A 25,350-nucleotide genomic window follows, 5' to 3' on the forward strand; every position below is an offset into this window, starting at 1 on the left:
GAAACTGAACAGGACAGAGCATACAAATCAATCAAGCAAAATCATTTAGACCATAAGACCATACAACACAGGAGCAGAGTACTGTGAACAGTTTTGGGCTCCTCATCTAAGAAAAGATGTGCTGGCTTTGGAGAGGGTTCAGAGGAAGTTCACAAGGATGATTCTGGGAATGTGAGGGTTATCATACGAGGAACGTTTGATAGCTCTGGGTCTGTGCTCACTGGAATTCAGTAGGATGAGGGGGGATCTCATTGAAACCTTTTGAATGTTGAAAGGCCTAGACAGAGTAGACATGGTAAGGATGTTTCCTATGATGGGGGAGTCTAGGACAAGAGGGCACAGCCTCTGGATAAGAGGGATGATAATTTAAAACAGAGATGTGGAGAAATTTCTTTACCCAGAGGGTGTTGAAATTGTGGAATTTTTTTACCACAGGCAGCTGTGGAGGCCAGGTCGTTGGGTGTATTTAAGGCACAGCTTGGTAGGTTCTTGATTGGACCTGGCATCAAAGGGAGTGGGGCCCAGGAGGGGAAAAAATGGATCGGCCATGATTGGACTCAATGGGCTAGGTGGCCTAATTTCTGCTATGTCTTAAGGTCTTAAGTGAGTGAGATCACAAGCTAAATGAGACAAGTCCCACACTTGACTCCCCCTGCCCCCCAAAAAAGAAATAAAATCAATAAGAAATATAATGGCTATCTTATAGATAGCGGGGTCAAGGGATATGGAGAGAGGGCAGGAACGGGGTACTGATTGTGTATGATCAGCCATGATCACAGTGAATGGCGGTGCTGGCTAGAAGGGCTGAATGGCCTACTCCTGCACCTACTGTCTATTGTCTATTAAAGTATTTGCAGTTTTTATAAAATTATGCCAGCCATGGCTCATTGTGATGTAATCTCATTTCTACAGTATGTCAGTAGGTTACAGTCGCAGAGAGTACAAATCATTACCTAGGTCGACAACACTGTGATGTCTTTTGGACCTGACATTAAACTGAGACTTCCTCTATTGTATATTCCTGGAGCAGAGGGGTTAAAGTTAAACCTAAATTTCATCAACGGACGGCACAATAGTGTCTGTGTTTTACTTTTTTAAACTGGTATTTTGATTTATTAGTGCATAGAACAGTACATGACAGGAAACAACCCTTAGGCCAACAATGTTGTACTGAACCAATTAAATTAGCAATGAAATGGCCACCTAAACTAATCCCCTCTGCCAACACAATGTCCATATCCTCCCAGTTTCGTCACATTCACATGCCTGTCTAAATGTATCTTACATCTAAATGTATCTTAAAGTCCCTTGGGTGCCTAAGACTTTGCACAGTACTGTATTTGTCAATGTGGAGAAGGCTTTAATGAAGTATTCACATTGCAGGGCATAAGAGAGAGAACAATGCTTTCACAATAACAGTCCGTACCTACACAGTTCTAAAGATTCAGTCTTTTGGTGGCGCTCTGTTTCTTTCAGGATAGCATCTCTGCACCTGTTGAGTGTCATTGGGTTTGGAAGGTGTCTTGTCAGTGATAACATTCTCGGTTTCCAATGTCATGCTGCTATCTGTGACACCATCACTGAGAGGTAAGTCTGGTGGCTGTAATGTGTCCATCTTTTTGGATGCAATCAACTCAGGTGTGTTCTTCAGTTGAGCATTCAGTATCTGGTCCACATGACGTCTCCATGTGTGATCTCCAACATCCACTGCGTACATCAGTGGTCCAGTTCTTGTTGCAATCCTTCCGGGTGTCCACTTGTTTTCTTGGACTTCCTGTCCAATCTCATAGCTCCTTACTACTTCACTTTGCAACTGACTGAACTGTTGATTCTGTACTTTCCTCCATAGATCTGGTTTCAGGAGGTCTATGCGAGATCTCAGATTCCTGCTCATGAACAGCATTCCAGGTGTTTGATTTGTTGTTGCATGAATAGAGGTCTGATACACAAAAAGGAAGATGTCCAACTTGTGCTGTAGAGAAATGTTCTCCTTGTCCACCATTTTAATAAACTTCTTGAAGGTTTAGTTAGACTTTTCAGCTAACCCATTTGTTGCTGGGTGACTTGAAATGTCTGATGCCATTTTTCTTCATGAACAGTTACAATTCTTCTGACATTTATTGTGGTCCATTGTCACTCACGATTTGTTTTGGTAAGCCGTTTCTGGTGAAGATAGTCCTCAGAGCAGAGACAATCTTTGCTGAGGTGGTTGACTTTATTGATATAACCTCCAGTCAATTCGAATGAGCACCCACACCAATCAGGAACATGAAGTCCATGAGTGGTCCAGTAAAGTCAATATATACTCTTTGTCGTGGTGACATAATCACTCTTGTGAGTGTAACAATGCCTGCAGGGGTGCATTTTGAACGTTTTTCTATCCCAAACAGCTTTTGACCAAGTTTACAATCTATTTGTCTATTCCCAGCCACCACACGTAGCTCTGGGTGAGACTTTTCATCTTTACTGTACCCAGGGGTCCTTTACGTAGATTTTCTAACATCCTGGTGCACAGTTTAGAGAGAACCATAACACGAGTATTTTTTGACATACTAAAAGTTGGTCTCATCTCACTGAGAACTCTGGATACATAGGGTTACCATGAGCTGGCCATCCTTGCATAGACATTTCATGGACTTTTGACAATGTTTCCCTTTGTATTTCAGAATTTGTTACCAGCAACTGATCCACCAATGCTGTGTGGAACACTTCTGCTGGGTCTCAGTATGCATACCTTTCTTCTTCAGTTCCCAATAGTGGAAGATGTGACAAGTCATCAACATTGCTGTGTTATTTGGTACCCTTGAACTCTGTATGTCATAAGAGTGGGCTCCTTGAAAAGGTGCCCAATATTGTAACTAGGTAGCAGTCGTCACTGGAATACCCTTCCTGGGATTGAATGACACAAGGGGCTGGTGATGTGCACTAGCGTAAACTTTCATCGGTAGAGATCATGGTGGTGGAACTTCTTTGTTCTCCATACTAGACTAAGGGCCTCTCGGTCAATCTGTGCCTAGTTGCATTCTGCGCTCATCAGTGATCTTGAAGCAAATGCAATTGGGCGTTCAGATCCATCTGTCATAGTGTGTGGCAAAATAGCACCAATGCCATCAGGGGACGCATTGCACGCTAGTCTGATGGGCAGGGAGTGATGGGGGTGAGCAGTTCATCGGATGTTATAGGCTCTGGTTCCTTGAATGCTTTTTCACATCTTTCTGACCATTCCCACTTTGCTCCTGTCTGTAACAGTGTGTTCAATGGATACAGCACCATAACAATGTTTGGGAGAAACCAGTGGTAGTAGTTTACAAGGCCCAAGTTATGATACGTTTTCCGGTTTGGGTGCCTGTAGCACTACTTCAGTTTTCTTTCGTGACTTATGTAAGCCATACTTGTCAAGGATATGTCCAAAATATGAGATTTCATTCTTGAAAAACTCTTTAAAAATTTATTTAAGAATCGTGGTTTCCCTTCTGCCGTCATCAACGATGCCCTCACCCGCATCTCCTCCATTTCCCGCACTTCGGCCCTCACCCCATCCTCCCGTCACCACAACAGGGACCGTGTTCCCCTTGTCCTCACCTACCACCCCACCAGCCTCCAGATCCAGCATATTATCCTCCGCAACTTCCGCCACCTTCAACAGGACCCCACCACTAAGGACATCTTTCCCTCTCTACCCCTCTGTGCTTTTCGCAGGGATCGTTCCCTCCATGACTGCCTGGTCCACACGTCCCTCCCCACAGATCTCCCACCTGGCACTTATCCCTGTAAACGCAAGTGCTACACCTGTCCCTACACCTCCTCGCTTACCACCATTCAGGGCCCCAAACAGTCCTTCCAGGTGAAGCAACACTTCACTTGTGAGTCTGTTCGGGTAATCTATTGCATCTGGTGCTCCTGGTGCAGCTTCCTCTACATCGGTGAGACCCGGATGCAGATTGGGGGACCGCTTCGTCGAGCACCTCCACTCCGTCTGCAACAACAGACAGGATCTCCCGGTTGCCACCCACTTCAACTCTGATTCATGTTCCCATTTGGATATGTCCATACCTGGCCTCCTCTACTGCCATGATGAGGCCAAACTCAGGTTGGAGGAGCAACACCTCATATACCATCTGGGTAGTCTCCAGCCCCTTGGTATGAACATTGAATTCTCCAACTTCCGGTAATTCCCTCCCTCTCCCTTCCCCCATCCCACCTTCATTCTGTCTCCTCTTCTAGCTGCCTATCACCTCTCTCATGATTCTGCCTTCTACTACCCATAGTGCTTTCCCCTTACATTCCTTCTTCACCTCTCCTGCCTATCCCCTCCCTGCTTCCCCTCCCCCACCCCTTGATCTTTCCTCTGATTGGTTTTCCACCCTCCCCCTACCTTCTTTATGGGGCCCCTGCCCCCTCCTTCTTCAGTCCTGATGAAGGGTCTCGGCCCAAAACATTGACTGCTTATTTCAACGGATGCTGCCTGACCTGCTGAGTTCATCCAGCTTGTTTGTACGTGTTGATTTGACCACAGCATCTGCAGTATACTTTGTGTTTACACAGATTTCCAGTACATCACATACCGTCCCAGGTGTTGAAACTGGGGTTCATAACATGCATCATGGGAGGATTTGCCATATCAATCATATTTTTGGCTTTTTGCACCACCCAGTGGCATTTTGTGCATTTCACATTCTACTCTCCTTTTCTGTAGTTCTGCTGCAGCCTCTAATGATATTGGAATGGTCAATACCCGTTCTCAGGTTAGGTTTCTTTCCGCCATTAGCTTTGTTTGAGTGCTTTGACTATGCATATTACATACAAGCCTATTCCTTAATGTATCAGGAAGTCCACTTCTAAAGTCACAGTACTGGGAAAGTTTGTGCAGTCTGCAATATATTCAGAAAGGCTTTCATCTTTTGACTGATTCCTTTTGTAAAATCTAAATCTCTCAGCTACTGCCAACGGTTTAGAGCTCCAGTGATTTTGTAAAATTGTAACAACTTTGTTGAACATCTTGCTTAGTGGCTTTGCGGGGGTTACTAGTTTGCATAACAGACTGTATATCCTTGCACCCATTAAGCTAAGAAGTGTAGGGGCTATCTTTTGCTCCTCCACGTTGTTCACGTTACAATACAGTTCCACCCTCTCGATATACAATTCCCAGCCTTCATTATCAAATTCATCAACTTTCCTGACTGAAGCCATTGCCATGTCATTTTCACTTTAAATTCAACATGTCTTTCACTATTACCCACACGTCCTTCAGTTTTCTCGTGCTGTTTATTTCTCTCCGTTTCAACCCGTAACTGCCTGTGCAGTTCATGATATTCTCTGTCATTCAGGTTCATACTCATCGCCAATTTGTCGTGTCTGTGCACAACTACATATCAATTTAGTAAAAGCATGCATGTGGGAGATAGCTTTAACCAGTGTATTCACATTGCAACAAGAGAGAGCAATGCATATGCACAGATGACAGGTCAATACTTAGTGCTAAGGGGGGGGGGCATCGCTCTAAAAGAAATAGATCCATTCATTACAATTACAGAATGTCTCTCTGGTTCTTCCTGCTCCCTCCCCTCTTCCTTCCCCTTTTCCCAACCATGATTCCCCTTGATGCACCATCAATAACTCTCCGAGACGTGAGGCGAGACATAGGCTTTTATTGGCTGGAAGAAAGAACAAGCAGCAATTGACCACCATACTACATCCTGGAGACTGAGGGCAGGGCTCAGGCTCCAATTGCCTTTATAACGTGGTCTGTGGGAGGAGCCACAGGAGCAGTCAGCGGGGGGGCGTGTCCAGACAGGTAAATGAAGTTCACCACACCTCTCTCCCTGCCCCCTTCCCACTCTCAGTCCACAACAGAGACTCATATCAGAATCAGGTTTATCATCATTCGCATATCTCATGTTTTTTTTGCAGCAGCAGTGCAGTACAATACTTAAAATTATTACAGTACTCTGTTAAAGCCTTAGGCACCCTAGCTATATATACATGCCTAAGACTTTTGTACAGTACTGTATCTACCTTTACCACCACTCCACCAGCGCATTCCAGGCGCCCATGACTCTACTTAAAAAACTTGGCCCTCACATCTTCTTTGAACTTACCCCCTCTCAATGTATGCCCTCTGGTATTAGACATTTCATAGAAACACAGAAAATCTACAGCACAATACAGGCCCTTTAGCCCACAAAGCGATGCCGAACATGTCCTTACCTTAGAACTACTGTACCTAGGCTTACCCATAGCCCTATATTTTTCTAAGCTCCATGTATCCATCCAGGAGTCTCTTAAAAGACCCTATTGTATCACCTCCATCACCACCGCCAGCAGCCCATTCCATGCACTCCCCACTCTGCGTAAAAAACTTACCCAACATCTGTACCTACTTCCAAGCACCTTAAAACTATGCCCTCTCATGCTAGCCATTTCAGCCCTGGGAAAAAGCCTCTGACTGTCCACACGATCAATGCCTCTCATTATCTTGTATACCTCGATCAGGTCACCTCTCATCCTCTGTTACTCCAAGGAGAAAAGGCCGAGTTCACTCAACCTATTCTCATAAGGCATGTTCGCCAATCCAGGCATCACCCTTGTAAATCTCCTCTGCACCCTTTCTATGATTTCCACATCCTTTCTGTAGTGAGGCGACCAGAACTGAGCACGGTACTCCAAGTGGGGTCTGACCAGGGTTCTATATAGCTGCAACATTACCTCTCGCCTCTTAAACTCAATCCCACGATTGATGAAGGACAATGCACCATATGCCTTCTTAACCACAGAGTTAACCTGCGTAGCAGTTTTGAGTGTCCTATGGACTTGTACCCCAAGATCCCTCTGATCCTCCACACTGTCAAGAGTCTTGCCATTAATGCTATATTCTGCCATCATATTTGACCTACCAAAATGAACCAACTCACACTTATCTGGGTTGAAAGCCATCTGTCACTTCTCAGCACAATTTTGCATCCTATCGATGTCCCGCTGTAACCTTCGACAGCCCTCCACACTATCCACAACACCTCCAACCTTTGTGTCATCAGCAAATTTACTAACCCATCCTTCCACTTCCTCATCCAGGTCATTTATAGGAATCACAAAGAGTAGGGGTCCCAGAACAGATCCCTGAGGCACTCCACTGGTCACCAACCTCCATGCAGAATATGACCCATCTGCAACCACTCTTTGTCGTCTGTGGGCAAGCCAGTTCTGGATCCACAGAGCAATGTCCCCTTGGATCACATGCCTCCTTACTTTCTCAAAAAGCCTTCCATGGGGTACCTTATCAAATGCCTTGCTAAAATCCATATACACTACATCTATGGCTCTACCTCCTCAAAAAATTCAATCAGGCTCATAAGGCACGACCTGCACTTGACAAAGCCATGCTGACTATTCCTAATCATATTATACCTCTCCAAATGTTCATAAATCCTGCCTCTCAGGATCTCCTCCATCAACTTACCAACCACTGAAGTAAGACTCACTGGTCTATAATTTCCTGGGCTATCTCTACGCCCTTTCTTGAATAAGGGAACAACATCCGCAGCCCTCCAAATCCTCTGGAACCTCTACTGTCCCCATTGATGATACAAGCATCATCGCCAGAGGCTCAGCAATCCCCTCTCTTGCCTCCCGCAGTAGCCTGGGGTACATCTCATCTGGTCCCGGTGACTTATCTACTTGATGCTTTCCCAAAGCTCCAGCATAAGCTCTTCCTTAATATTTACATGCTCAAGCTTTTCAGTCTGGTGCAATTCATCCCAACGATTGTCAGGATGCTTTTCCATAGTGAATACTGAAGCAAAGTATTCATTATGTACCTCTGCCATCTCCTCTGGTTCCATACACACTTTTCCACTGTCACACTTGATTGGTCCTATTCTCTCACGTCTTATCCTCTTGCTCTTCATATACTTGTAAAATGCCTTGGGGTTTTCCTTAATCCTGTCCGCCAAGGCCTTCTCATGGCCCCTTCTGGCTCTCCTAATTTCATTCTTAAGCTCCTTCCTGCTAGCCTTACAATCTCTATTATTACCTAGTTTTTTGAACCTTTCATAAGCTCTTCTTTTCTTCTTGACTAGATTTACAACAGCCTTTGTACACCACGGTTCCTGTACCCTACCATCCTTTCCCTGTCTCATTGGATATCTACACAGAACCCCATGCAAATATCCCCTGAACATTTGCCACATTTCTTCCATACGTTTCCATGAGAACATCTGTTTCTAATTTATGCTTCCAGGTTCCTGCCTGAACCCTGGGAAAAAAGCTACTGTCTGTCTACTCTATCTACGCCTCTCATCCTCTCATAAACTTATCAACTTCTATCAGATCTCTTCTCAGCCTTTGCTGCTACAAAGAAAACAACCCAAGTTTGTTCAACCTCTTATTACAGCACATGCCCTCTAATCCAGGCAGCATCCTGGTACAGCACCCTCCCCATAACCTCGACATCCTTTCTGTAATTGGGCAACCAGTATGCAGTACTCCAGATACAGTCTAACTCGCGTTTTATAAAGCTGCAACATAACTTCAGGTGTTTTGAACTCAATGTCTAGACTAATAATGGCGAGCATGCCATACGCTTTCTTAACCATCTTCAAGGAGCTATGTACTTGGACCCTAAGATCCCTTTGTCCCTTAACACTGTTAAAGGTCTTGCCCTTAACAATGTACTGTCTCTTTAAATTTGACCTACATCACATTTCACTTCATATTTGTCTGGGACTAACTCCTAAGATATTTTTCCACCCATATCTGCAACTGATCTACAATATATCCCAAAGTATTATTTGCCGGTCTTCCGTGCAATCCACAACACCACCAATCTTCGTATCATCTGGAAATTTACCAACCCACCCATCTACATTTTCATTCAGGTCATTTATGTACATTGCAAGCATCAGAGGTGTCAGTACAGATCCCTGTGGAGCACCACTAATCACAGACCTCCAACTAGAACACGCCCCGTCAACCACTGCCCTCTGTCTTCTAAAGGCAAATCAATGGCTGATTTACCATTGATCCTATGCATCTTCATATTCTGGATAAGACTCCTGTGAGGGACCTTGTCAAACACCTTACTAAAATCCACGTAGACAACATCCATAGCTCTAGTTTCATTAGTTACCCTCATCACCTCATAAAAACAAAAACTCAATCAAGTTGGCAAGACATGACTTCCCTATGCAAAGCCATGGTGGCTCTCCCTAATTAGGCCAGGATTTTCAAAATGTTCATAAATCCTTTTCCCAAGAATTCTCTCCAGTAACTTCCCTTCCACTGACGTGAGACTCACTGGTCTGTAGTTTCCAGGATTATCCCTGTTTTCCTGTTTCTGTTACATGCACTGAGACACAGTGAAAAACTTTATTTTGCATGTCATACATACAGATTATTTCATCACACTAGTACATCGGGGTGGTACAGGGGAGAAATCAGTAACAGAATATAAAGAAAAGTGTTACAGTTACAGAGAAAGTGCACTGCAGGCAGACATCAGGTGGGTCTGTGTTGAAAAGGATTTTAAGGTTAAGAGACCATTTTATTGTACTAGGGGACCTTTCAATTGTCTTATAAGAGTGGGGTAGAAGCTGGCCTTGAGTCGCTTAAACCCTGGAGCTATGTGCTAATGGAGCAGGAGACTGTAGATACTGGAATCTGGAGTAAAAAGAAAATAGCTGGAAGAACTTGGCAAGTCAGGCAGCATCTGTGTGGGAAAAGGGACATTCGATGTTTCTGGCAAGACACTTCACCTGGACTGAAAGAGTGGAGGGGAGAGATACGATATAAGTAGGTGAGGTGAGGTGTGGAACATGTGCTGACCAGCCAAAGGTGGATCCTGCTGAGGAGGAATGACAGGCAGATGAAGGGAGAAATTTGCCTCCACAGATGCCGCCTGACACACTGAGTTGCCCCAGCAATTTGGCTTTTTTTAATACAATGCTAATATTGTTAGAGTCTCCAGAGAAACGTGTCAAAAGAGATGGTAGACCCCCCCTCCCCCAGAAGAGTAAAACTGTGGTACAGAAGTGTTGGCTCCCATCCAGTCAGTTGTGACCACATCAGAGCAGCTTTACATCTATCTGCTGCCGTTTCCTTTCACTGAATCCTGCTGTTGTTTGAACAGCAGGCGGCAGTGGACTATCCGCTTCATACTGAAATAGCTTAATGAGGCTGGCGGTATTCCCAAGTCCTTTCATTGCCGACAGTCCAAGCTGTGAAGTGAGATACATCATTAAATAATCACGCAGCAGCTTCAGGGAGCGCAGTTTCACCCATTGCTCCGGAGAGACGATGAAACTCTCCGCTCAGCAGGAGAAGCCATCATACTATGTGGTTTGAAACATTTAAACCCTTGCCACCACATTAAACACTTCCTTGGTCTACTTCATGTTCTTAAAATGTGAGCATTATGGCCCTTTATCGTGATGAGGCGAATTAAAATCCAAACTTCCGAGATTGATTTTTAAAAATGCACAGAGACATCTCTGAAAGATGTCATGAATATGCAACACCAGAAATGATACACAGGACTTGGTTTCTGTGCTTTGCCCCATTACAAAATCTCCATTATTCTCTTTGTTGTAAGCAAAAACACACAGAGGAAAAAATCTACAGATGTTGGAATCGGGAACAAGTCCTCATGCAGGGTCTGGGCACAAAACATCCACTTCCACCCTTTGCATCCACAGATGATGTCTGACCCACTGAGTTATTCCACTGCACTGCTTTTTGTTATTGAAGTTAAAGCACATTAGATTTTAGATTTGTGTGAGAGCCTGCAGGGGTTAACATTTGATTTACCTACTTGGGTTTTGATTTGATCAAAACTAAAGGAACAGCATGGCCAATACTAAACAATGGCTCAAACTTGGTTAAGTAGTTTTGTATTTAAAAAAAGGAAGTGGAAAAAAAAAGTCTTTTGTGAGAAGGACCTACAGCCTTCCAGTTAGATCTAACTCATGTGTAATGAAATAGCCACAACCCAATGATTAGGACAAACTTCCTTCAAAATTGAATCACAAGACATTGCACTGTTGCAAAAAACTCCGGAAATCCTGAGTTGTGATAACTTTAAGGCACCACAGTTTGTGCAATGTTATTACAGTGGGACGTTGGAGTTCGGAGATCAATTCCGCTGCCGTCTGTAAGGAGACTGTATGTTCTCCCGTGTGTGTGTCCCGCTTGGTGGCACAATAACATCAGCACCGGACTCCAGAGTGAAGGTTTCTGAGTTCAAATCCAAGTCCAGTTGAGCGTCGAGCTAGCAACTCAACCTTGTAAAAACAAGAATAGCTTGTTCAAGAAACACCATCATGACGGTGCCCCGATAACTCCACTGACGAGTTAAGGGCTATTCTTCTTCTTCCCATGTGTGTGTGGGGTTCCTCTGGGTGCTCTGGTTTCCTCCCACTGTCCAAAGATGTACGGGTTAGTAGTTTAATTGGTCACTTTAAATTGTCCTGTGATTATGCTAGTGTAGGTTGCTAAGTAGTGTGGTTCATTGGGCTGGAAAGCCTATTATGTGCTGTACCTCTAGATAAATTAAAAGGCCATGATGTGAGTTTATTATTGTGGTTGGCTAAATCCCTGGAAATTATCAGGTCATCTCCACTTCTAGCCTCTCTTTTGCGCAAGCCCATGTTCCATTATATATGTACAGAAGAATGAAAGGGTTGGGGGAGAAAAAGTTATACTCTAGGAAGGATGTGATCAAGGGCTCGGAAAAGATTCATAAAGATGTGATGGGACTGGAGAGCTTGAGTTATAAGGAGAAACTGAATAGGCTGGGCTGCTCTCCGTGGAGTAAAGGAGGCTCCCTGGTGATGGTGTCCACAGTCCAATAGCTCATCAGTATGTATTAGCCATCAAGAATTGAATTGACTTTATTTCTCCTATCCTTCACATACATGAGGAGTAAAAATCTTTACAGTACATCTCTGTCTAAATGTGCAATGTGCAATTTATAGTAATTTGTAGTAAATAGTATGTACAATAGGACAGTCAATATAACATAGAAATACAATAATGTCAGCGTGAATTAATCAGTCTGATGGCCTGGTGGAAGAAGCTGTCCTGGAGCCTGTTGGTCCTGGCTTTTATGCTGCGGTACCATTTCCCGATGGTAGCAGCTGGAATAGATGGTGATTGGAATGGCTTGGGTCCTCAATGATCCTACAGGCCCTTTTTACACACCTGTCTTTGTAAATGTCCTAAATCATGGGAAGTTCACAACTACAGATGCTCTGGGCTGTCCGCACCACTCCCTGCAGAGTCCTGCGATTGAGGTAAGTACAGATCCCATACCAGGCAGCAATGCAGCCTGTCAGAATGCTCTCAATTGTGCCCCTGTAGAAAGTTCTTAGGATTTGGGGGCCCATACCAAACTTCCTCAACCATCTGAGGTGAAAGAGGCGCAGTTGTGCCTTTTTCACCACACAGCCAATATGTACAGACCACGTGAGATCCTCGGTGATGTGTATGTCGAGGAACTTGAAGCTGTTCACCCTCTCAACCCCAGATCCATTGATGTCAATAGGAGTTAGCCTGTATCTATTCCTCCTGTAGTCCACAAGCAACTCCTTTGTTTTTGCGACATTGAGGGAGAGGTTGTTTTCTTGACACCACTGTGTCAGAGAGATGATTTCTTCTCTGTAGGCTGCCTCGTTATTATTTGAGATAAGTGTAGTTCGAATGGTTACTCAAATTTTTTTTGAAACAGGGCCCATCCTTTGCAACACACTGTTACTGAAGAACAGTAAATGACTTGCGGCCTTTTGGATGCATACTCCTACACTTCCAGGAGGAGAGATTCTTCCTTGAACTTCCAACAAAACTACTGGAGCAGACTAGAGTCCTGGCATGTAAATTAAATAACAAAATGCTTTAGTTTTAATTGACAAGATGTAAACTTGTTATTTAATGCTTGCATTATCACCTCTGCTGTGAATAATGTAGCTTGCATTTTAATTCAGAATCTCATCTATTAAAAATTCATCCTTTTATTAATTGGAGACACAGAAGCTGCAGATACTGGAATGTGGAGGAATAAACACTCTGCTGGAAGAACTCAGCAGGTGGAGCAGCATCTGTGCCTTTTTTTTGCCACATTCTTGTTTTAAATACTGAACTACTTGCCAGCTTTGAGCCATTGTTTAGTCTTGGCCATGCTGTTCCTTTAGTTTTGATCAAATCAAAAGCATCTGTCCCCTGCAGAGTTTCAACCCAAATTGTCAACAGTTCCTCTCCTCCTACAAAGGCTGCTCGGCCCATTGAGTGCACAATCAGAATCAGATTGGTTACCACCATCTAATATGATGTGAAATTAGTTGTTTTTCAGCCCCAATACAATGCAAAGAGATACAATTACCATAAATTACAAAATAAATAATGAAAAGAAAAGGAATATGAGGTCTTGTTCAATGGTTCATGGGCTGTGAAGAAATCTGACAACGAAGGGAAAGGAGCTTTTCCTGTTTTATTATTTGTCCCTTTGTTTCAAATTGAAATTCCACTTTATCTTGGAAGCCTTAATCACTGTTCTTCAGATTGATAAAATTCTTGTTCACAAGTTTCCTTCGGGATTTCTGTCCTGTAATTAGACATTCAGCCTGGTACATGAAATGCAGATGTGACTGTTACAGATTGGAGAAAGCACTGAAGTACACACTGCACTATCACAAAGCTGGAGCACTAATACTTCACTGGGAGATGGTGGTATTGGTTATCTGAAGAGGTGTAACTTTGCACCTAGATACTGGTAGGCTTTTTTTGGACACAGTGGCCCAAGCTCATGATCCCCAACTCTCAAAGCTTGCCAAGGGTTGGTTGTTCTGACAGTTTCTATGTGGCAGATAAGGGAGTGAGCTGATGGTGAAGGAGGGATTAACACTTCTCCCCTTAAAAATGGGTATTTCTGTTTCATATGCTCCGTTGTATTTGTAAAGAGTTCGTAAAAAGGTCTCGTTTTCAATTTTCAGCCATTGACTTTTGAAATTAGCTTTATTTGTCACATGTACATAGAGATTTCGAAACATACACTGAAGTGCATTGTTTGCACCTGCAGTCCAGGGATGAGCTGGAGACAAGAAGTAAGTGTCGCCATGCTTCTGGCACCAAGAGAGCATGCTCAGCTTACTAACCCATACAACTTGGGGGAATGAGGGAGGAAACCCACATGGTCACAGCGAGCACATATAAATTCCTTACAGACAGTGGCAGGAATTGTACCCTGATCACCAGTGCTGTACACTAGCCCCTGTGCTACCGTGCCTTTCCTGGAAGGTTAAGCAGTAATAACTGAAATTTAGGCATCTAAATGATTGCTCTCCTTTATGTGGGAACTGAACATGCTTGAGGTACTTTGCAAAATCCTTAATGTACATTGTGATTGTGTGCCACAAAAAACACAAGAAAATAACAGAGCAGTAGGCCAATCGATCCCTCAAACCTACACAGTTATCGAAAACATAAACACAATGAAATTCTGCAGACACTGGAAATCCAGAGTAACAAACACAAAATGCTATTTTAAAATCCAGATTTATTGAGATACGTGAATTTAAATTCTTTTATCACTATAATAGCAAAGTTATAACCCTGAATGAATGGCATATTAGCGAGGCAGTTGGTGTAACACCTTACAGCACCAGCTGTTTAGTTCCAGCCGCTGCCTGTAAGGAATTTGTATGTTCTCCCTGTGACGGCATGGGTTTCCTCTGTGATCTCCAGTTTCCTCCCACATTTCAAAAGCTGTGTGGGTTAGGGTTAGGGTTAGGGTGAGTGAGTTCAGGGCATGCTACATTGGTGCCGGAAGCATGGTGATACTTGAGGGCTGTGCTAGCACAAACCTCGCTGATTTGATTTGATGCAAACAACCCCTTTCACTGTATGTTTCCATGTACATGTGAAAATAAAGTCAATCTTTAATCTTTGGCTTGCTCCATGCGATTTATGCTTTTCAATTGGTGATACGGGATTAAGCGGACTCAGAAGATGCTGTCGTATTAAAGTACAAGGTATTGGACGAAATGTTAGCATGGCTAGAAAGCCTGGCTGTAACATAGAAATGTTTTCAAGCAGGAAAAATATAAATTATGGAGTATCCCAGAGATTAACTCTTGGCCTCAATTATTTCCTATTTATATTAATAACCTGATTGAGGGAATGGAATGGAATGTGGAAGAGCATATTGTGATAAGGTTATTGCTACTCTGCAATGAGATACAAATGGATTAAGTGAGTGGGTGAAAAGCTGGTGAACCAAGTTTAATGTGGTGAAGTGTGAGGTCATGTGCTTCAGTAAGAGGAATCAAAAGGTGGATTATTATCTAAATAAAGAGAAACTGCAAATGAATGAACATTCATAGGGATCCAGGAGTTCTAGTCCAGTAATCACAAAAAGTTAGTAGGTCGGTCCAATAGGTAGTGAAGAAGGCAAATGGCATGTTGGCCTTTATAGGGAGCAGATGGAGTTTAAGAATATGGAAGTTTTGTTACAGATATACAGGGTATTGGTGAGGCTGGAATACTGGGCACAGTTTTGGTCACCTTGCCTATAAAAGAATAGGTCTGAAAGTAGCCCAGAGGAGATTTACCAGATTAATTCCTGGGATGAGAGAGTAGTCCTATAAGGAGCTAAACAGTTTGAGTCTTCATTTCTTAGAGTTTATAAGTGTGAGTGGTGGACATATTCGATCCTATAAGATGCAAAGAGAGGTTGAAATGTTAGATGTTGAAACTTTCTCACTTATGGGTGAGTCATGAACAAAAGGACACAACTATAGACAAAGGGACCAGTCATTTAAAACTGAGGAGCATAGGAATTTCTTGTCTCAAAAGATGGGGAATCAGAATCAGGTTTACTATCACTGGCACACAGTATGTCAAGAAATTTGTTGTTATGGGACAGCAGTACATTGTCATACTTAATAAAATCTGTAAATAGCAGTATATTAAAAAGTTAAATTAAACAAATAGTGCTAAAGGAAAAAATATCTCTGAAATTCTCTTCCACCAAGAGAAGTGGAGGCCAGATTATTAGACATATTTAAGGTGGAGATAGACATCAAGGAATTGAGTGTAATGGGGATCTTGCACAGAAGACAGGTTGAGATAAGATTAGCTTTATTTGTCACATGTACAATGAAACATCAAAGCGTTCAGTGAAATACGTTGTTTGCGTAAATAACCAACACCGACCAAGGATGTGCTGGGGGCAGCCTGCAAGTGCCACCAAGCTTCCGGTGCCAACACAGCATGCCCACAATTTATTAACCCTAACTTGTATGGATTTGGGATGTGACAGGAAGCCAGAGCACCCAGAGGAAACACAAATGGTTATAGTGAGAAAGTAGAAACTCCTTACAAACAAATTCAGGAATTTAACCCTGATTGCTGGCAGTGTAGAGTAACAATATAGAGGTTGAACTAAATGTAAAACCACAAGACATCTGAAGCAGACACCAAGGTTTCAAAATACAATTGGACAATATGGTCCCTCATGTGCATGACAACAGCTAACTTCAGATAAAGGTGAGGAGGCACTTTGACACCATTGAACATGTGTTACGTGGGACGAAAGGAAGTGGTCTAAATACCCTAAAAAGAGAACCTATCCTTAGTAGAAGTGTGAAGATTCAGTTTATTTGTTTTTTTCCCCCTTTATCCACATGTGAAAGTAGTCCTCAACACAAGAGATTCTGCAGTTGCAGGAAACCTTGGGTAACACACATAAAATACTGGATGAACTCAGCAGGTCAAGCAGCATCTATGGATGGGAATAAACAGTGGACTTTTTGAGCTGACCTCCAAGAGGACCACAACTTTGTCATAGACTTTGGAGGCTTTTGTGCCTCAATAACCTGGAAAGCTATGTTGTCTGGGCCTTGTGCTTTGGCTCTTGGTAGGGTCACCATGTTAAACAGGTCAAAGGGTAGAAGTCAGACTAAGAGTAGTTGGGGGTCCAGCTCAGGGCTAACAATGCTAACTGGTAAAAAAAAACTGTTATGGAAACAGCATTGAACAATCCTTCCTCATCTGTGTGCGACTGCATAGACAGACAGAGATGGAGGACCTTCATTGCTGGCCTAAACACCAGTGGTGTAATGGGCAGTAAGTAAGTTTTTGGACTGAGACCCTTCAACAAGACTGTCCTCTCCCTTCTGTCAATATCTCTGCTGTAATAGGAACCTCTAAATATGTTTTTGAAAAATCATCATAATGCTAATTTCCCTGTGAAGGACAAGACAAAATTTACAGGTGATGTAAAAAATTATGAAGTGTACAGACAGGGTGGATGGCAGGAAACTTTTCATTGTATCAGAGGTAGGTAAAACTAGAGGACGTAGATTTAGGATAAGGAGGAAGAGATCCAGAGGTGATACAAGAGGTGCCTTCTTCGCTCAGACAGTGGTAGGTATCTGGAATGCAAGGTGGGTCACCGGCAGCATTAATGAAGTGTCCATGTAAACATTTGAATCACTTAGGCATAGAGGGCACTGGACCAAACAATGGGCAACGGGTTGAATACAGAAGGGTGCCCAATGATCAACATGAAAGTGTTGGGCCAAATGGCATGTTTCTATGCTATATGAATCTGTAACTCTAGGTGTAACATGCATGTACTTACATAGAGCACAAATGTACTTACATGGAACGTGTGTGTACGTGGGTGTGTGTGTGGACATGTGGGTGTGTGCATGTAGAATCCATCATCATTTCTCCTGTCAGGTTACATTTCTTGTCGGCGTCTAATGCTCTGCTTCACACGTGAAAAATAATCAATTTCCTGCAAATATAAGTATAGAATTTCATCTTAGATGGTTGAGTAAAATAATCTGTATTGGACAGGCTGTCTATTATTGGAAGCAATAGAACTAAATATCGACAAGTACCTTGGCCACTGCTTAGACTGTATTAATGACCTTGACAAATTTATTTTGTCTTTGAGGGGAGAAGAGCGAACATAATTGGGACAATCCTTGAAGTGACTAGTTGAGTTCAGTAAGATGAATCATTTCCTTTCATACTAGAGTTTGTTAAATACCAGGCTGTAAGCAGCAGCTCAGCTGGTGATAAATGATGGGGAAGGGAAGAATTATCCAGAGGAATTCAGAGGGACTTGACACTATCCTACATTAGAACAGTTCAAAATAATCACTTTAAATTGTGGAATCAGACTGCAAACAGATCAGTTTTAAATCAAGACCATACGACAGTGTTGCACTGTTCAGGCCTTTCAGCCCGTGGTGTTGTGCTGACCTTTGAACCTACTTCAAGGTCAATCTAACTCTTCCCTCCTACATAGCCCTCCATTTTTCTTTCATCCAAATGCTATCTATAGCTGACTCATATTGCTTCATACCACTAAATCATATTGTTTCCTCATGGCCCAGTAGCACATGCTTTGCGGCCTGGTGGTTGGGGACCACTGACATATAGACATTCCTCCAAGATCCCTCTGCTCCTCCACACAGCTAAGAATCCTGCCATTAACCCTGCACTCTGCTTTCAGATTTAACTTCCAAAGTGAATCACTTCACACTTTTCCAGATTGAACTCCACCTGGCACTTCTCAGCCCAGCTCTGTATCCTATTAACGTCCCGATGTAATCTATGACAACTTCCTACACTATTAACAGTTGAGAGCATCCTGACAAGTTGCATCTCCATCTGTTACAGGAGCAGCCGAGCATTGGATCGGAAGTCCCTACAAAGGACTGTGAGAATCATAGGAGCCCCCCACCATCCATTGATGACATTTATCAGGAGCGCTTCATACACAAGGCCCTTAGCATTATTAAGGATGCCACCCATCCATCCAGCATCCTCTTTGACTTTCTACCATCAGGTAGGAGACTCCGATGCCGAAAAACAAGAATGGTCAGGATGAGAAACAGTTTCTTCCCTCAAGCCATTAGTCTTCTGAACTCCCTGCTGCATCACATTCAAAGTGTCACTGGTTAATCTGTTCTGTACTTTGCAGTATTTAATTTATGTACTTTAGTTTGTTTATTTATGAATAATCTATCTGTAGATTTAATCCTTATTTTCATAAGTTATTATGTTTTATGTGTACTACTATGCTTTACACCCTAGTCTGGAGAAATGTCTCATTTGACAATATACATGTATATAGGTAAGTGACAATAAACTTGACTTGACCAATCTTCATGTCACCTACAAACTTACTAACCCACCCTTCTACGTCATCGTTTAAGTCAGTGGTCCCCAACCACCGGGCCACTGATTTAAGTCATTTATAAAAGTCACAACAAGCAGAAGTCCCAGAACAGATCCCTGCAGAACACTACAGGTCACTGACCTCCAGGCAGAATACGCTTCATCTACTACTTCTGCAAGCAAGCCAATTCTGAACCCACACATCCAAGTTTCCCTGGATCACATGCCTCATTTAAAGACTTAAACAGAGGTTTAAAAGAAAAGAAAGGTAGAGAGGTTTCAGGAGGGAATTCCAGAGCTGATGACCTTAGCACTTGAGAGCATGGACAGTGGAACGAATAAACTAAAAATGGACAACAGACTGTATTGGATTATATAGAACGAGGCAACTGAGAACAGGGATGAGAATTTAAACAAGAGATTTTTTTTAAATGGCAAGCCAACACAAGACACTCAACAAAATGTTGATGGATAAATGGAATTTGATGCCTAGGTTTCAGAATTCTGTATGGTCTTCTTTGCGATTATGTTGATGGGGAACAGCATATAGATGAGAAATGGAAGTGGGCCATAGATCATTAAGGGACAATGGGGGTGACATTGAGGCACAGGAAAGAAACTCTCTACAGTGATGCTCTGGCTGTGACCGGATGTTTTAGAATAGAGCTTAGCTGTCTGTGGGCCCACCGCTCTGTATGATGATAAAGTGGGGCTGGAGGAGGTGGTGTGATAAAACGTGTCAATGCTGCTGATACACTGAGTGAGCACAGAGGTGATAACTTGCACAGGGCATCATTAGTGACTTCAATACGAGCTGTTTCATTATTGCACCGAGGTGGAAACCTGGTTAAACTAATATGAAACGAATATTAAAGATAAATATGCTGAGAGGGTGGCATGGTGGCATAGCAGTTAGTACAATACTTTACGGTGCTGGCTGTAAAATCAGGGTTCAATTCCCACCACTGTCTGTAAGGAGTTTGTACATTCTCCCCATCACCACATAGGCCTCCTCTGGACTCCTCAGTTTTCTCCCACATTCCGAACTCGTAGTGAGTTGTAGACGTGCTATGTTGGTGCCAAAAACATGGTAACACTTGCTGGCTGCCCCCAGCACATCTTCACTGATTTGATGCAAATGAATACATTTTACTGTATGTTTCTATGTACACGTGATAAATCAAGTTAATCTCTTTAGACATCTAATCAGAGACGTGCAGTTGTTCAAGCTTTTGATCTTACAAGAAAAGTTTTCTTGCGTTGGGGTGATCTAACCTTCATGCAACTAGATGCATCAGGCAGATCTGATGATGGCTCTTTCTCTTTCCACACTTGCTACCTGACCTGCTGAGTACTTGTGGAATGTTTTACTTTAATAGAGCAGACAAGTTGTACAGATACAGTCTAACCAGAACTGTTTTCCTTACGTCTACTCATCAACATCAAAACGGAATGTTTACTTAGACCACGAGACTATAGACATAGGAACAGCATTAAACCATTTCGAAACATAGAAAACCTACAGCACAATACAGGACCTTCGGCCCACAAAATTGTGCCGAACATGTCCCTACCTTAGAAAACACTAGGCTTACCCATAGCCCTCTATTTTTCTAAGTTCCATGTACCTATCCAAAAGTCTCTTAAAAGACCCTATCGTATCCATCTCCACCACCATTGCTGGCAGCCCATTCCACGCACTCACCACTCTCTGCGTAAAAAACTTACCCCTGACATCTCCTCTGTACCTACTCCCCAGCACCTTAAATCTGTGTCCTCCTGTGGCAACCATTTCAGCCCTGGGAGAAAGCCTCTGACTAACCACACAATCAATGCCTCTCATCATCTTATACACCTCTATCAGGTCACCTCTTATCCTCCATCGCTCCACGGAGAAAAGGTCGAGTTCACTCAACCTATTCTCATAAGCCATGCTCCCCAGTCCTTGTAAATCTCCTCTGCACCCTTTCTATGGTTTCCATATCCTTCCTGTAGTGAGGTGACCAGAACTGAGCACAGTACTCCAAGTGGGATCTGACCAGGGTCCTATATAGCTGCAATATTACCTCTCGGCTCCTAAATTCAATTCCACGATTGATGAAGACCAATACACTGTACGCCTTCTTAACCACACAGTCAGCCTGCGTAGCTGCTTTAAGCGTCCTATGGACTTGGACCCCAAGATCCCTCTGATCCTCTACACTGCCAAGAGTCTTACCATTAATACTATATCCTGCCATCATATTTGACCTACCAAAATGAACCACTTCACACTTATCTGGGTTGAACTCTATCTGCCACATCTCTGCCTCAGTTTTGCATCCTATCAATGTCCCGCTGTAACCTCTGACAGCCCTCCACACTATCCACAACACCTCCAACCTTTGTGTCATCAGCAAACTTACTAACCCATCCCTCCACTTCCTTATCCAGGTCGTTTATAAAGATGATGAAGAGTAAAGGTCCCAGAACAGATCCCTGAGGCACACTACTAGTCACCGACCTCCGTGCAGAATATGACCCATCTACAACCACTCTTTGCCTTCTGTGGGCAAGCCAATTCTGGATCCACAGAGCAATGTCCCCTTGGAACCTATGCCTCCGTACTTTCTCAATAAGCCTTGAATGGGGTACCTTATCAAATGCCTTGCTGAAATCCATATACACTGCATCTACTGTTCTTCCTTCATCAATGTGTTTAGTCACATCCTCAAAAAATTCAATCAGGCTTGTAAGGCACGACCTGCCTTTGACAAAGCCATGCTGACTATTCCTAATCATATTATACCTCTCCAAGTGTTCATAAATCCTGCCTCTCAGGATCTTCTTCATCAACTTACCAACCACTGAAGTAAGACTCACTGGCCTATAACTTCCTGGGCTATCTCTACTCCCGTTCTTGAATAAAGGAACAATACCCGCAACTCTCTAATCCTCCGGAACCTCTCCTGTCCCCATTGATGATGCAAAGATGATGCCAGAGGCTCAACAATCTCCTCCCTCGCCTCCCACAGTAGCCTGGGGTTCATCTCATCCGGTCCTGGCAACTTATCCAACTTGATGCTTTCCAAAAGCTCCAGCACATCCTCTTTCTTAATATCTATATGCTCAAGCTTTTCAGTCTGCTGCAAGTCATCACTACAATTACTAAGATCCATTTCCATAGTGAATACTGAAGTAAAGTATTCATTAAGTACCTCTGCTGTTTTCTCCGGTTCTATACACACTTTCCCACCGTCACACTTGATAGGTCCTATTCTTTCACGACTTATCCTCTTGCTCTTCACATACTTGTAGATTGCCTTGGGGTTTTCCTTAATCCTGCCCACCAAGGCCTTCTCATGGCCCCTTCTGGCTCTCCTAATTTCCTTCTTAAGCCCCTTCCTGTTAGCCTTATCATCTTCTAGATTTCTGACATTACTTAGCTCTGTGAACCGTTTGTAAGCTTTTCTTTTCTTCTTGACTAGATTTATTACAGCCTTTGTACACCACGGTTCAAAGGTGGTGTACCTTACCATAACTTCCCTGTCTCATTGGAACATACCTATGCAGAACTCCACACAAATATCCCCTGAACATTTGCCACATTTCTTCCGTACTTTTCCCTGAGAATATCTGTTCCCAATTTAAGCTTTCAATTTCCTGCCTGATAGCCTCATAATTCCCCCTACTCCAACTAAACACTTTTCTAACTTGTCTGTTCCTATCTCTCTTCAATGCTATTGTAAAGGAGATAGAATTATGATCACTATCTCCAAAATACTCTCCCACTGAGAGATCTGACACCTGACCAGGTTCATTTCCCAATACCAAATCAAGTACAGTCTCTCCTCTTATCTACATATTGTGTCAAGAAAACTTCCTGAATACACCTAACAAACTCCACCCCATCTAAAACCCTTGCTCTAGGGAGATGCCTATCAATTTTTGGGAAATTAAAATCTCACATCACAACAACTCTGTTATTATTACACCTTTCCTGGATCTGTTACCCTATCTGCTCCTTGATGTCCCTGTTACTATTGGGCGGCCTATAAAAAACACCCAATAAAGTTATTGACCCCTTCCTGTTCCTAACCTCCACTCACAGAGACTCTGTAGACAATCCCTCCACGGTGTCCACCTTTTCTGCAGCTGTGACACTATCTCTGATCAACAGTGCCATGCCCCCACCTCTTTTGCCTCCTTCCCTGTCTTTTCTGAAACATCTAAAACCCGGCACTTGAAGTAACCAATTCTGTCCCTGAGCTATCCAAGTCTCTGTAATGGCCATCACATCATAGCTCCAAGTACTGATCCACGCTCCAAGCTCATCCACTTTCTTCACAAAACTCCTTGCGTTAAAATAGACACATCTCAAACATCCGTCTGAGCACATCCCTTCTCTATCACCTGCCTATCCTCCCTCACACACTATCTCCAAGCTTTCTTTATTTGTGAGCCAACCACCTCTTCCCCAGTCTCTTCAGTTCGGTTTCCACCCCCCCAACAATTCTAGTTTAAACTCTCCCCAGTAACCTGAGCAAACCTCCCCGCCAGGATATTGGCTCCCCATGGGATTCAAGTGCAACCCATCCTTTTTGTACAGGTCACACCTGCCCCAAAAGAGGTCCCAATAATCCAGAAATCTGAATCCCTGCCCCCTGCTCCAATCCCTCAGCCACGCATTTATCCTCCACTTCATTCTATTCCTATTCTCACTGTCACATGGCACATGCAGTAATCCCGAGATTACTACCTTTGCAGTCCTGCTTCTCAACTTCCTTCCTAACTCCCTGTAGTCTTTTTTCAGGACCTCTTCCCTTTTCCTACCTATGTCATTGGTACCAATATGTACCACGACCTCTGGCTGTTCTTCCTCCCACTGCAGGATATCTTGGACATGATCTGAAACATCCCAGATCCTGACACCTGGGAGGCAAACTACCTTCCGAGTTTCTTTCCTGCATCCACAGAATCGCCTGTCTGACCCCCTAACTATTGAGTCCCTTATCACTACTGCCTTCCTCTTCCTTTCCCTACCCTTCTGAGCCAGAAGGCCAGACTCTGTGCCAGAGGCATGGCCACTGTTGCTCCCCCCAAATAGGCTGTCCCCCCAACAGTACTCAAACAGGAGTACTTATTGTCAAGGGGTACAGCCACAGGGGTACTCTCTAGTACCTGACTCTTCCGCTTCCATCCCCCGACTGTTACCCACTTGTCTGTCTCCTATAAACCCGGTGTGACCACCTGCCTATAACTCCTTTCTATCACCTCCTCGCTCTCCCTGACCAGACGAAGGTCATTGAGCTGCATCTCCAGTTCCCTAACATGGTCCCTTAGGAGCAGCAGCTTGACTCACTGGGTGCAGATATGGCCGTCCGGGAGGCTGGGAGACTCCAGGACCTCCCACATCTGACACCGAGCACAGAACACTGGCCTCACACACATACTTCCTTTCTGCAATTAACACAGGTAAACCTACCTTGCCTATTTACTGCCTAAGCCCGTTGATCCAAAACCCTATCACTCTGCTACCTCTCATTCCGCTGCCCGCTGAATATGGCAGTCTTCTTCTTAAACTTTTCCTGCCCGTTGAGTCTGCTCTGACATTCCATCATTGCTGATTTATTAATCCTCTCAGCCACATTCTCCTACCTTCTCCTTCAAACCTTACTAACTTACTAACAAAGAATCTATCAACCTCTGCTTTAAATATACCCAATGACCTGACCCCCACAGTCACCTGTGGTCATGAATTCAACAGATTTACCACCCTCTGCCTACAGAAATTCCTCCTCAAAAGGGATGTCCTTGAATTCTGAGGTTTTGCCCTCTGGTCCTGGACTCCCCCATTGCTGGCAACTTCCTTTCCATGTCCACTCAATCTAGGCCTTTCAATATTTGATAGGCTTCAATGAGATACACCCTCTTCTAAATTACAGCGACTACAGACTCAGAGCCATCAAATACAGTACTTCATTTCATTCCTGGGATAATTCTCATAAACCTCATCTGCTTGGAGAACTTTTCTGCTTTAAGCATTGAATGGAACAGACTCTCTGCTTAAAAAGCCCCATGAGTTATCACTCCATGCATTAAGAAAAGGTAAATGTTAGAATAAAGCCACCTTCTACTTTAACTGTCAGAAATATCAGTGAGATTAGGCCTAGAATAAAGCATCCAGTTCTG

At 43.4% G+C, this 25,350-nt stretch overlaps 1 protein-coding gene across 3 annotated transcripts in view; it reads right to left on the minus strand.

Moving 5' to 3' along the window:
- LOC140714802 (voltage-dependent calcium channel gamma-5 subunit) overlaps positions 1 to 25,350 on the minus strand; it is a 46,524-nt gene that overhangs the window by 10,437 nt on the left and 10,737 nt on the right. The window lies entirely within an intron of this gene.

This window comes from Hemitrygon akajei, chromosome 22 (assembly GCF_048418815.1).
Source record: "Hemitrygon akajei chromosome 22, sHemAka1.3, whole genome shotgun sequence".
NCBI lineage: Eukaryota > Metazoa > Chordata > Chondrichthyes > Myliobatiformes > Dasyatidae > Hemitrygon > Hemitrygon akajei.